We start from the raw sequence: 15573 nt of genomic DNA, 5'->3' as shown, positions 1-15573 counted from the left end.
GTTTGCCCGAAATGCTGCCAACATCAGGCCTCTGCTGAACATATTCTAGGCTGTTTAGGACTTCTTTGGAGAGAAATTTATTCTTCTCCTTTCCTCGTTTTTGACTTTCTTCTTGTCAACGGATTTTTGGATTTGGTCTGACTAAGTCAGGTCACGGAGATTAGCAACAACAACAACAATAAAAACAGCTTTATCGTAATTTTGGCATTTTTAGAGGCCCCGTCACGTCATCGGGCACTTCCGATTGCAAAATGTATTTTTACAAGCATGAAACAAATAAAATTAAATTAAAGACAATAAGAAATATTGAACACGATTTTACGCGCATCAAATAGAGATGAGAACTCAGTTATAATGTTTTGTTATATAGAATAAAATTACCAGAATAACTGCAAGATGCACCACACTCTGACACTCTTTGTCCCATCGAATTGTCATGAAAACTATCAAAATATGGAAAAAATACATTACAACAACATTACTGCTTTAAGTTGTTAGGTTGGCTAACCAAAACGGGCTTCTAAGTTTATATTCGAATATCCCACCAAATAAGGAGGTGAGGGAATTTGAAATATTATTTTTTGTATTAAATAAAAGGATACAAATCTGAGAGGAAAAAAATATATTCAAGAAAATAATAGTTATTATAAAATCTATAAAATGAACTGTTGTGCATTAAGATAGATTAATTAGGTCAAAACTAAATTCATAAAAAGTGTAAATTTCGGAAAATGCTTTACTTTTTTTTTTTTTTTTTTTGCAAATTTTGGAATTTTATTTAAATATGTATTAAACAGGAAAAATAATTGGTAAAAATTTAAAGTCTGCAATTGCATTACGTTCTGGAAAATTAAATTTTATCTTAAAGAATAATGTAGTCGCGAAAGGCTCCAAAGTGCCTCTTTGTTTGTTCGAATTCGCGGGCCGAAATAAAATTCTGTTTTAAAAGTACTGTTTTTCAATTTCAATTGGCAATATAAGGATGGTATTGTTAGAGTGGGAAATTAAATTTGAAAAAGAAAAAAAAAAAGATTTTATTCAGTAATGAGTGATTTCAAAAAAAAATTAAATTATGTCCACGAGCGTAGCCATGCATGACATGACATTGCAAAACGCGTTCAACCATAGTAATTAATTATAAAAATAATATTCAATTATTTTGATTCATTACTATGCTTGATTCAATTATTTATAGGTGGTATTATTTCAAACTCCTTTGATCCAGGACTTTTTTTATTCAATTTAAGTTGCTGTAAATGACAGCTGTAGTAAGTCTCTCTATCTTTATCTCTCTCTCTCTCTCTCTCTCTCTCTCATATATATATATATATATATATATATATATATATATATATATATATATATATATATATATATATATATATATATATATATATATATATATATTGGCAGATATTCTTTGCTGATAAACGAAACAATAAATAAAACTAAGACAGTAAATGGTGATTGAAATAATATTCGATAAATATCATTACAATGAACGAAACTATCACACTTTTATTATTATTCACATGTTTATATACGATTATGGCAGTATATAAATTTACAAACAACACAGTCAAATACAATTACAAATATTTTGGAGATATATCGAAAAGGTCATTGAACCATAAATAAAAGAGTTGTGTTTCTTGAAGCAAATCAGCGCATTTATGATGTCAAAGATAGAGGTGAAATTGTAAACTAGTTAGTTAAAGAAAAAACTTACATAATGCAAGCAGACACAAGCTTTCGTTTTACATGATGAATACTAGTTTTTGTATTTTATTTTATTTATTTATTGCAGAATCATTAATCTCAAAACTGAAATAATTTTCCTTCTTCAGATTTATGTTTCTTATATGTTACCATTTAGATATAAATACTATTTATATGTGTAAAAGCTATGTATATATTCTCTCTTCTTTATATAGCACTAGCTGACCCGGCGAACTTCGTAACGCCTAATAATCAATGAACTGTTCAGTTGCACCATTTATAAATCAAGAACGGCTGTTCAGATTTTAATCATACTTGACTTGTTATAATAATATAAGGGGAAAAAAATTCAATAAAACTACAAAAATAAGTATTACACGATCTCACACGAACAGTGGCCAAAAGCAACGGTATGAGGAATTGTGCAATCGTATAGAAACGCTGCTCGATTCAAATCAACACTTGAAGCATCGCGCCGAAGATTATGTCGCTGTTGCAATTTTTTCAGCTTTTTAAAGAAACAATAATGAATTATAAAAAGTCATTTTTAAATACGCAACGGAAAATTGCAAATAATATTCCATTCGAAAGACCACCATCGAAGTTAAAGAAATGAATTTAAATTGTCACAGTCACAGTTCATTTTGAAGCAAAACCGAGCTGAAAATCGTCTGCCAATCGAATAACTGGAAAAGTATCCTGGGACACTAGAATCTAGTCTCTACAGATTCATAATATTTTATTCTTTAGTAGCGGCAATTATTTTTAAATTGTAATGTTTCGAAGTCAAATGTTCGAATTGTTTATGATCCTATCCGGAAACGTGTCTCAGAAAAAAGGTATCACTTTCCAGAATTTTTTTTAATGAGTAGAATAAATTTGATACGTTGCAACGGATCAAATATTATTATCGTATGTTTGAATTTTTTTATTACACGTGTGCACGGAGATGTTTATCGGAAATAAGATATTTTATTTTATATGAGTTCCACGTTTATGTGAGTCACGTTTTATATGATATGATGATATATGATGGTTTCCACGTTTTAATGATATATGATGAGTTCCACGTTTTAATGATATATGATGAGTTCCACGTGTTAATGGATCACTGATTTACAGAGTATACTGAAATTCTGCATTTTGTTTAAGAAGTTTGAAAAATACTTTGGCGTGCACACGGATATTTAATAATTATCGTTTTGAATGAATTGCGATTATTTATCTTACAGTTTACTAAGAAAATGCTGTACGGTAATAGCATAGTTCAATTCTCAATCTATTAAAATGTTTTTAATATTGTTACGAAGCTCAGTCATTAAATTGGTAAAAACAAAACAAATTATTTAGTTAGTAGTTTTGACCTACTTGACAGTTGTTGCAGTGTTACCAACTAATAAAAAAATATACCTAACATCAAGATTACTTTTGGTGAGATCGTAGTTTAACCTCCTGATTGGCGCACTTTTCAAAAATCGCCAACTCGCCAACCAAGAGCTGACGCCATGTTTTTCGGAGAAGTCCCACAACCCCCGATAGTTTATCGGGGGTTGTAGGAGTCCTAGAGTAGAGAAAACGGGAGTTGCCAGCTTTGGTGCGTTATCGCCAACGGCAAAGAAGAGGTTTAAACTACGATACACCCTTATTATTTTTTTTTACGATATTTTTTTGGTTAGATAGACTTTTACGATATTTTAATGGTTATTCTACTAATCGGGGCTGAGACGAATCCCCCCCCAAAAAAAACCAAATATCATTAAAATGGTACAGCCGTTCTTGAGTTATAAATGGTGTAACTAACACGATTTACTACTTTGTTTTAGATATGCAGATGTAAAATCCCCAAACTAAATTTGTGAGTTAATATTTATTAAAATTCTGTCATCCGGTGAACCCATATCCACTGTAAAAATATTCTGCAACATTATTTATGAGTATACATATAAATGAGGTACATGAGCAATAACAAAATAAAAGTTTCAGATAATAGTTAACGAATAACTAGAAGACTTGGTGATCAACTATTCTCCCAACATTTTAATAATATTAATTTAGTCTTGTTAGCTAACTCTGATGAATTGTATCGTATCAGGACAACCAAAAATATTATTTTAAATTATATTTTCAAAATAAATATACAGCATTCTGATTAGTGAACTGTACTTGAAATTAGTGAATACGCTCTGGTTGTTGAAGCTAATGGCTAAAAATGTTATTTTAGGATATATTCTAAAAAAAAATGAGGCGAATAAGAGAGGAGGTGACCCACTAAGATAAATCCAGAGGTCATGAATTTTTATATGGAATAAAAACTGTCGAAATATTTTCAATGACATTAGTTAGGAAATTTGTTAATGTTTTTGTTCATATAGAAAATGTAGTGACGTAGTGTTTTTGAGATTTCTCTCGAAAATGGAGGGGCAGGCAACCATTGATGACATATGCAGGAAATAAGAGCTTTTATATGAAATAAAATTTGACAAAGCGGTACATTGGTTGAGATGTGAGAGTCCCACCCCATAGACAATGTACAGTGAAATAATGTTTTTGAGATTTATCTCGATATTTAGGGGGAAGGACGACCATTGATTATGAGTCTAGGCAACATAACTTTTATAAGACATAAAAATTGGTGAAACCGGAACAGTGCTTGTAGCTAGGGTGACTCTATCAACGTTTTTGCTTACAGAGAAGGCACAGTTACGTAGTATTTTTGAGATTTTTCACGGAAGTTGAGGGTGTTAGAGAGAAGGAATCAAATAACGACTGGCGATTTATCTAGGGATCATAAGCTCTCGCTAAAAAAAAAAAAAATGGCGGAATAGAATCAGTGATTGGGATTGGAGGACGGTTTCCTTAGTTTTGCTAATTATATTAAATGCATGATATTAGCCACATCGTTTTAAATCAAGATAACCTAATCCAATATTTTCAATCATCAATATAAAAAAAAATTACAGAAGCATTCACTGTGAATGGTGAATCCGATTTTTTTTTAATGTGATCCATCTTGAAATGGTGATATACATTTAAAAAAATCATGTAATGCTTATGAGATGATCCTAATATGTAAAATAGTAAATTATACTTTTATTGTAAACACAAAAAACTGAAAAAATAAAAAAAAATAATCATAAAATGAAATAAAAATACAAAACCGATATTTGTAAAAAACTCCTGCTTTCTCATACTACAGCTAGATAGTAGATTATTTTCATTACGATATATAAAACAAATCATTTAAAATCAAACCGAAGTAAAAAGAAGAAAAAAAAGGAGGATAATGTTTATGTAGACAAGGCTAAGATATGTTACCCATCCGTGAAAATTAGAGCAAAATAGAAGTTGGTCATGTAAAAGAAAGAAATAGTTCACGCGTTCGATGAAGCGATTCAAGATTTCGCCAGGAATGAAGTCTCAACACTTTTTGAATCGATGTCTGAATTATTTAATTTAAACCCTAATTTTTTCTACTTTCTGGCATACAAAATATACTAAGCGAAAGTACTGTAATCGTAAAAAAATTCGAACTCGAGATTTTGATGATTCTTCTTATTTTAGCCTCCCTGATACATTTTTTAATTCTGTATGTCTATCTGTCAGTGATCATGATAGCAGATCAGATCATGATAGCTTTGAGTTAAGCTGGGGAAATTTGGAAGGTGATGTTTAGATCAAGTTTGTAGATTTTTATCAAATTTTGATCGGATACCATCGAAAGGAAGTTTCTCTGTCTAGCTGTCCGAGTGCAAGTAAACTCAACAACGACAAAACTTAAAGAGCTAGATGGATAAAATTTAGTACAAAATTTTAGTATTTAAAGTATAGATATTCCTTTCTATATTAAACCACTCCTATAGGTTTATGTTTAAGATGCTCTTTTAAATAACGTAAATCGCAATGTTTCAAAAATAAAGATTTCGAAAATGCGAAATAATTTTTTTCACTAATAGCCCTTTTTCAAATCTAAAAAAATAAATAAAAATAACCAAAGGTTTGTTAAAAGTATTCGGATCCCAATCCTATTTCATTAAAATAAAACTATATAAATGAAAGCTGCTTTCGTTCATTCCGGCCTATGTTTTTTTAAAAGGATATTACAAATTTGGTTGCATCAGTATACAAATAGGAAGATTTTTAGCAAGTTAGAGAAATACAACAATTTCGAAATTAAAGAAAATCACACAAATGTATTTGAATCTATTGAACATTGATAAGATGATTTCTTTGCCAGTTAAATCAAAGAGAAATTCTTAACCAAATGCAGTCGAAAGGATATCTGTTAGACAAACTACTCGCATTGGTAGCAGCTTTTCCAGACTCTCCCCATCATACAAAAAAAACATCTGAAGTAAAATATGCATGAATGGAAATACCTCCCCCTCCCCCTCTTTAAAAAACCTTCCAAGATCAATCCTACATGATATTTCAAATTACCCTCTTGATAAATATAATTATTATCGAGAAAAATTAAATAAATAAAACAATGGAATAAAACTGCTTTGTTTCTTTCCTGTTTTCGCTTAATCCTTTCATATTGATTCCTTCTTCAAAATCAAACAGAATGCTTAATTTTTATAATCATGCATCTTACATGTGGATGAAAACCTTGTTATGTCACTCCTAACTCGCATTTCTGGACAATTTCGGTAATAAAATCTTCAGCCCAATTGGTATATAGCTACAGTTCACTGAAGATGAGTTAGTACTGAAGAGAATTTTTCAAACAAAATATGATCAGTAGCACATATAGATTTAAGTTTTAAAGGCTAACTTTATAAAGGATATATTGCATAAAATGGCAGTCTTGTTCAACTGAATTATAAACAGGAAAAATCAAATAGTTTTTGTCCTCTTTCAATACAATAAAAGAAGAACTAGGCTTGGATAGTAAAAGTTTAAGGTTAAACAAGTACTTTAATTATATTTATTTCCCATTCTGTAGCAGCATTTTGAATTGGACATCGTTACTTTTAATTGTGGACAGTGAACGGAATGACAAAAGAGGACCAGAAAGACAAACATGTAAAAAATAATTGCATTACTGTTTGAAATAATGTTTAATTTTTGATTTCTAAATTTAAGCCAGTATATCTAAAATTTATCATTTTTCGAATTCTGTTAATATTCAAAGACCTATCGAATATATGAATAAAAATAGACATTAATATACTAAGGAAATGAATATAATACTTTGATGAAAACGAAAAATCAATATATTACTGAACTAGAGAAAAGTTTACATTTATTCGATCCATTTCCAATTTTTAAGGCTTGTACGGACTTCTATCAATGAATAATATATTCAAAATTGTTTCATAACTTACAGAACACTGATCACAAGCTAGTCTTTCTTCACATTTTGGTTTTAATAACAAATATGAAACCGGGCATAGAAGATATTGCTCATTTTAATTATATGGCGAGAAATAGGAATTGGATTTACTTAATATCTTTGTAAAAAAACATTTTTCGGTCTTTGGAAAAATATTACCTCTCAATTAAATCTTTTGTAAAATTGAGAAGACAACTCTCCATTCAAGTAATAGGTAGTTAATTGGTGATTTCGATCAGGACTCACGTTTCCAGCTAAAGAATATAATTGCTTACGAAATTGTGTTGCGAAATAACAATTGTTATAATTGTGTTGCGAAATAACATTTGTTATAATAGTGTTACGAAAGGTGAAGTGAGCAAAATAATGAAATACGATTCTGACGGAAAAGACATTTATGTTTTTACTTTTATCAAATGTAAATTGTTTGCACAATTTTAATTGTTTACATCAGTGTTACGAAATATGTATTAAATTATAATAATTATAATAATATGCATATGTTTTGTTTCTAATGTTACTAGGTGGCAACATATGTCAAACATTTCATTCTTGTCTCGGTTGTTTTTAGAACTTTTTTAGGGAGAAGAAAGTGTTAAGCAGCAGCAAGAGTTTAGGATAAAACCGTTTAAAACAGGAGAAAATGAATGCCGATAGTAATTCAGATGATTCTTATATAAATGAACACTTTGATAATGATTATCAACTTACAGAAAAAAAAAATTTTTATCTGCTGAAATTGAGATGGAATAAATGTGGCTTGGCATTATTTTCACTCGAAATATTTTATTATAATGTTATTGAAGTGATAGTAATTTTTATTTCATGTATATAATGTTTATGAGATATTTTATGCATCTGTAATAGGCATATTGTTTTATTATTCATAAAATTGTTTTGTTTTCGATATTAGTTACTTTCAGCCATTTAGAAAAGTCAAAATATGTTTTTGTGGTTTGGTATTATTTTGACTAAAATAAAAGTGATTTGTACATATTTCACAATCATTGTTGTTTTTGTTCTATAATATTTCATAATTAACTATTACATGATATTTCCATTATAATGTGCTCAGAAAATTATAATTGATCAAAAATTTTCAAGTTCATTATTAATATCATTATTATAAATTTTTAAAATATATAAAGTTAATAGTGAAGAGCCAACAATGCATGCAATTAATTTTAACACAACAGTACAATGCGTTATTTTATCATTATGTCCCATTTCCAAGGAGAAGGATACATATATTAAATAACGAGAATTCGAGGAATATAGAACAAGAAAGAAGAAAATGCAATTGTTTTTAAGTTGCAGAAAAATACAATGCTCCAAATACAATTTAGAAAAATAAAATTAAAGACGTTTTAAAATTTCTAGATTACATTCAATCAATCTACCATAATTACTATAAGAAGTTGGTTGTTGTTCCTGTTAAAACAAGAAAAATTGGGGAAATGTCATAAACTAAGACATTTTTATTCCTGACTTCTGCTACTTTCACGTGTCTTTTGAATTGGTAACTTTGTTATTCACACTGTATTTGCATATCATACTTTAGAATTCAAAATATTTTTCAGATTTATTATATATATGTTAATAAATAATAATCCATAATAATGAATAAGAAAAACTTTAAGAACATAAAAAAATCAGTTGATAATACTTCGGTTTGGTTTCATTATTTATATGACGAAAAGAATATGGTGGCACAATGTAAAAAATATTCAAGAGTCATTAAAGTGAACGGAGGAAGTACAAGTGGACTCCATACACATTTAATAACGAAACATGATACAAATTTGTTAAAGAGGAAAGAATCTAATTGCGATGAAGATACAAATTTAAGCACAATTTCTAAGCCCAAGCCATTAGAGATTTTAGATTATTTGAAAAGAAAAAATATAATTTGGATGAAATTATAAGTAAAATGACGGCATTGGATGGTTTGCCATTTCGAGTGTTTTGCACTTCTATTGATTTAAGAAAATCACTATCCGCCAGAGGTTTTAAAAATCTACCAACATCGATTAACACCATAAGAACTGTTATAAACTACAGTAACGGTGTTCGCAATTCTTTGAAACGAGCTAATACAATTAAAAGTAAATGGTGAAAAATTTAGTCTTACATTTGATGAATGGTCAAGTTAAAGAAATTGACGCTGTTTAAATATAAATATTAATTCAGAAAAAAAAATGGGGAAATTTAGGACTAACACATGTCTCGGGAAGTATGCCAGCCGAAAAATGTGTGGAAGTGCTTATATCTAAAGTAGCGAAACATGGATTATCCTTGAAAGTAGATATTGTATCCATAACGACTGATGGAGTAACAGTTATTAAAAAAGTTGGAAAGTTCATTGTGCAAATCAGCAATTGTGCTATACTCATGGAATTCAATTTGGAGTAATAGATGTATTATATCAAAAAAATAAAGAACAGTCGAATACTGTGTATATAGAAATTTCGGATTCCAACTTTGAAGAGATTGAGAATGTTATTGACAATAAAGATAATGACAATGTAATTGCTGAAGAAGATATTGCTAATGGGAATGAAATATTAATCCATCAGAATTCCTTCCTATAATTTATAAAGTTGAAAAATTGTTAAGATATTTAAACGTTCCCCAACAAAAAATGCCATATTTCAAAAATGTATACTAACTGAAAATAAAACAGAATATATGTTAATATATGGTTCTAAAACACGTTGGAATTGTTTATTCCTAATGATGGAACGATTTTTGAAACTGAGAAATCCAATACAAAAAGCAATAATCGACTTAAATCTGCAAATTAATTTTTAAGATAGTGAATTCGACTTAATATCCAGAATTGTATCCTCTCTACTTCCAATAAAACTGACTATTGAAGCATTATATCGGAGAGATTCAAATTTATTAACAGCTAATGCAACATTAAATTTCATGTTTCAGTCACTGAAAGAACAGCACACGTCACTATCTGAAGAATTATATATTACATCGAAAAATCGCACAGAAGAAAGGTATACCAAAATAGAAAATGTCTTACGGTATTTACATAATTATAATGATTTTTAAAATGAAAATGAAAAATAGAAGAGACTAACCAATTCAAATCTGATCAAGTTTATAATAAATTTTCTTAAAATTTTTTACCCACAAACTTATAGGGAAAAAGAATTGTCTCTTGAACAAAAATTAGAATTAGCAATAAATAAAAAAAATTCAACAAGCCAAAATACAATACAGAAATCAGCTATATCCAAAATCATCCGACGAAAAATCGATTTTTTTTGAAGATGCGTGATTTAGAGGTAAATACTTGGAAAAAGTATATTGCTAACAGTACCACCAACTAGCGTAGCTGCTAGTTGGTTGTACTGTTAGCTAGTACTAGTTGGTGGTATTGTCCGTAGATGCAACTAGCGTGACACCAAGAGCGTTTTCGACAGCTGGTAATTTTTGCACAAAATTACGTTCCAGGCTTAATGACAGTACAACTGATACATTATGTTTTTTAAGATAATATTTTAAAAATTTGTAATAGTACCATGGACTGAATAGTGATATTTACAATTTTTTGTGATTTAAATAAATAAGATGTTCCATTACTTTTTTGTGACTCTTTATATACTGTTATAATTTATAGGTTACAAATAATTTTTGTGATATTTGCACTCTCTAATAAAACTGGCAAATAAAACAAAGAAACACCTGTGTTTTCTTTCTTTTTTAAAAAATTTGTACTACCGGTATTAAAACCGGTATCCCGGTATTAAGATGTAAAAATACCGAATACCGGTATTGCACTTTTGGTTCGATATTGCAATCCCTATTTATGATATATATTTTGATTTCAATACTTGATTTAACTTTCAAATCGATATATCTCAGAAGTTTAAAAATGTGGCTTGGAACTCTGCTGTTCCGACCCACTCAGCTGCTTCTACATGCCTGGTGTGAAGCTTTGAAAGAATGCAGTACGCGTGTATGGTAATACAGTGCACTCCCGATTATCCGCGGAATTGGGTGGCGCGGCCGCCGCGGATAACAAAAATCGCGGATAATCCGAAAAAAGCTAAAAACGGGTATAGCAAGTAAGAAAACAGTCATTCCAACTTTGAAAAATGTACAATAAAACGTAAAATAAACAGCAAGAAATGTTTAACTAACGCTTAATATTTTAGTATATCACTCAAAACTAACCTAAAATGCATTTTGTTAATGAAAACAGAAAAGTGCTTTGTATTTACGTGGGGCGTCAAGGATACACAGAAAAATTAATACATATGTACTGTTTTAATACTGTAATGTATTATGTAATTACAAAAGCATAACTGTAAAACTGCACCTTTTTTAAAAAATCAGTCAAAAAAACAAACAAAAAAACTTTGTGCGGCAGGCGCGGATAACCCGCCCGCGGATAATCGGGAGTCTACTGTACTTAATTTATTTTTCTTTTGTGGGGCAAATTCAAACAGCAGGTGTTTTATTCCCCGCTACCAACTGACGCTGATTAAAAAAAAAAAAAAATGCGTATCTGCTGGTTATCGAAGAATAACATCACAGATGCTGAAAGAATATGGAATGAGTTACCGTATCGCTTTGATATCGTTCTTATTTTAGGAAGTGTTTATAATAGACATTTATAATAGTGTTGAATTTAAATTTTAAGTTGTTATTTGTAATTTCCGATTAAAAACAAGGTTATACTTTGTTTCATTTTCTTCTAATAGCCTTGCAGAACTGGGATTTTTATTTATAAACATCCTGTACAATAAAATAAATAAGATAACTGCGGCTGAAAAGGTATCTAAATCTTTTTTCCTATCGATGCTTCACACAAAGTATCTTCCTTATTTACGGTATGAGGTTCAATAACCTCTAAAGGAACTAGACAAACTAATGTTGCTTCTGAGCTAAATCCTTTATAATGCAAATGAAATTATAAAAATTAGTTATAAAAAAACAAAATAAATGTATGACAAGAATGATTTTTATTTGACAGCGTTTCTGTTCGTTAAGCTGTGTACTAAAGGGAATGCATTTTTTTTTTTTTTTTAATGTAGATAAGTTGTTGACGGATCGATGCATATGCATTTTTACATAACCTGTTTCGGATCCAGTTCTACAAAGAAGTCATGGATATTTCGAACTATAGAATGTAAAAGTTAAATAACGTGCATGTTTCCAGGCTGTCATTTATGTTAAAGAATCAAATTTATGAAAAAAAAAAAGAATTCAATATTGTATAATTTTTTAAGTGAAAAATTTTGTTAGTGCTGATTTTCTGGGAAAAAATTTTTATAGCTATTTTTTTAACTTGGAGAAGTTGCTACTGAATATTTTGTGGCTAAAATATATTTTTTAACCAGTTTTTAATGATTAAATATTTCGGAAAATATAAGGTTGAACTTCTGTTTGATACTGAATTACCAAGTGAGAGCATTACGATATCTGTGCGATTGGAAAGTGTTTTAAACTTTTAACATTTAATACAGTTATTATCAAATGGCATAGTTAAAAATAAATACCAAAATAAAATAAATTTTATCCAAAATTTTAAAAATTAATTTTGTTATTTATAATTTGTTCTGAATTTAGTAAATTTTAATTTATATATTTAGAAAACTGTCTGAAGAATTCTTAAATTCAAACAAAAAAAAACAATTTTATGAATGTAAATGAAAATAATACGTGAAACTATCGTAAACAAACAATAGATATAAGAATTCAAATATCCCTGTAAGAAATTGTATGATATTCAAAGTCGAAAGCATTGGAAACAAATTGATACAAACTAATGTGGTTGGAAACAAAATATTATGCAAATACAATTGAAAAACAATGACTAGGACATCAAAACTCCTTTTTATCACTATATCTGTCAAGATAAGAGTAATAAAAAAATACATTTTTATCAGTAAGATACTTATTTGTGAAACACTATTCTTATCTTTTGATAACGACAGCTTTATGCAAATGCATGAATAGCAAAATTTTAGAGAAATAACAAATATGCTCTAAACGTAATAATTTCAATACTTCACTGCCGTTCTTAATCAGTACAAACTTTTTGATTTTCCTTTCGTTTCCTCCAAAAACTTTAATAACCATAAAAATCGATAATTGAATATACATAATAATCGGAGAAAGAAATAGGAAAATGGACTTACCCTTTTTTTCTTCATTTTTAATAATCAAAATATAAATATATATCTACATAGATATATACTTTATAAAATAAAATCTAACAAAATCTAAGGTTATATATAATTTATTCCAAAACAATAACCAAAAATTAGAAAAAGGTTTTATTTATTTTATCCAATTAAACTGGTTCGTCTTAAAACGGCTTATTTTCAACATAGGAAAACTATCATTTATTATGGGAAGCCATTTGCGATAGAAATGGCAGATTAATTTCGCCATAAAATTTTATTTTTTTTTAACAGTAGACTGAAAAGCAATGGATGTGTTTTAAAACATCATGCATTTCATGAAAGAGTATCTCCAATAAATGTAGTTAAAATATGCTGAAAGAAAAGAATTATAGAAATGAGGATACGATGTTTAAAGCAAACTTTTTTTATCCACAAGTAAGCTGCAATAAATTTTGTGGACACAATTTTAGAGAAAAGGAATAAATGGATGAAAACAGAAGACAAAAAAGAATAATTGAAAAGAGGAGACAAAATGGTTTCACATTTGTTTCTTTTGGAAATTTATATCCTAATGCACCCAGAATTTACAAGCAATATGTATGGGTTAAAATGTTTTTAGGTTGAATTAGCAGCACTTACCAGAACAATCGCATATTTTTTTTTAAAAAGTAAATTTTTATTAATATTGTCGAGAAACAAAAAGATCAAATCGAAATCATTTTCATTAATTATTTTTTAAATTTACAAGGAATAAAACAATGCAAGTGATGGGTTTAGTAATTTATTACATCGATGTTTTTGAATTATGTGAAGAGCAATTGAAATCAAACAAAACAAAAAGAATTTATACAATATAAAAAAGGATTTGTATATTACAAAACCATTTGTTGATCTATAATGACAAAAAGCAGCCAGAGTTAATAAAGAAAAATCATCTTAAAGAAACTAAAATAAAAATATATAATTATACTAACACACATAAAAAAAAAAAACCATAATAAGAATAACCATACTAACCAGAACTGAAATTTTCTATGGCTTTAAAAAACAACAAAAACAAGAAATTAGTTTTAATAAAACAGTGCATAATATTCAACCAATACTCTGGCTTATTTTCGACTTTTTCGTAAAAATCTAATTTTCAGTCTTGAGAAAGCAAAATTTCGCTGAATTTCTTTTATAAAAACTGCTGCAATTCCGTATGCGTTTCCCTTCTGTATCGTAGTGATATTCGAAAACTAAACAAATCATAGCAAATCACTTTTAAAATACTAAAATAACAAAATAATAAAACTTAAAATTCATGAAATTGATACACTTACCTTAATTTATTTTGGGGGGTCAGGAAAAAACATTTCTTTCGAAAAGTAGGGCTTCAGAATGTGTTTGCTGAAAACATTTTTCTAGGAGCCTCACATTATATTAATTGTCATTAGACTAAGATGGTTCAGTTCCTATTGGTATGTTATGGTCATGCTTGCGGACATGTTACGTCATCAGAAACATGCTGCAGCATAGTCACAAAGAAAGTTTCCCTTACATATGTACGCTCCAAATTCCACGCTAAGAATGTTTCACTAGCGGAAGAAAGAGAGGCAGGAGGGAAACTTTGAGGTCATTACCACAAAAGATTGAAGAGCGGGTCTAGGGTTGCAAATGCAAATAAACTGTTTCGCCAAGCTTAATCACAATGTTTACTTTATCGCCCAATTTTTCTGATTCGTTACTCGCAAAAGTGTTCTCTATTGTAAAAGAATTATGAGATGTGCCAAGGCGCGACCTTCGTTTGAACGTCGTGGTTAAAAAATGTCCGTGTCGCTATACCGCGGAAAAATTGAAAAATGTTTAGAAATACAATAAGAAAAAGAATTCATAAAATTAACTATCTTTTTATATAATTATCTACTGAGTACTCTACCTCTTAAGAGTAATAAAATTTCTTTCATAAAAATTGCTCTCTATTTTCCGATTGCACATTGCCTTCATGATAAACAAAAAATACGTGAAATTATTTCAGTATACTTTTAGCTCCTAACCATTACTCTAAATGTTCAAGCACCACCTTATCAATGAATTATGGTAGACCGATGTGTATCCATAACATAAAATTATTTGGGTCAAAAAATGTATCAACTTCCTTTATTTATTAATTTATTTTATTTCATTTATTTTTGCTTATGGTAGGACACTGTAAAATAAATATAGGAACTTTATTTAATTTTCTTTTTTTTTAATAAAGAATGAATAGAAGAAAACAAAAGGTAACAAAAATTCAGAGACATTTAAAAAAACATTTCAACTCCTGAAACGTCTTAATATGATTTCGGTGTTTTGAATGATATTTTACTCTTTCTTAATCGTCCTGGG

The 15573-nt window shown here is 28.9% G+C and overlaps 2 protein-coding genes across 2 annotated transcripts in view; one reads left to right on the top strand and one right to left on the bottom strand.

Annotated features, from left to right (window-relative positions):
- LOC129961012 (uncharacterized) overlaps positions 1-14814 on the bottom strand; it is a 34742-nt gene extending 19928 nt beyond the window's left edge. The window contains exon 1 of the mRNA XM_056074803.1: positions 14529-14814. The gene's annotated coding sequence lies outside the window, so the exon portion shown is untranslated. The remainder of the gene's footprint in view (positions 1-14528) is intronic.
- LOC129961013 (circumsporozoite protein-like) overlaps positions 1-15573 on the top strand; it is a 290038-nt gene that overhangs the window by 176676 nt on the left and 97789 nt on the right. The gene's annotated exons all lie outside the window — the stretch shown is intronic.

The sequence above is a fragment of the Argiope bruennichi genome, chromosome X2 (assembly GCF_947563725.1).
Source record: "Argiope bruennichi chromosome X2, qqArgBrue1.1, whole genome shotgun sequence".
NCBI lineage: Eukaryota > Metazoa > Arthropoda > Arachnida > Araneae > Araneidae > Argiope > Argiope bruennichi.
This window is presented reverse-complemented; position numbering and strand designations above follow the sequence as displayed.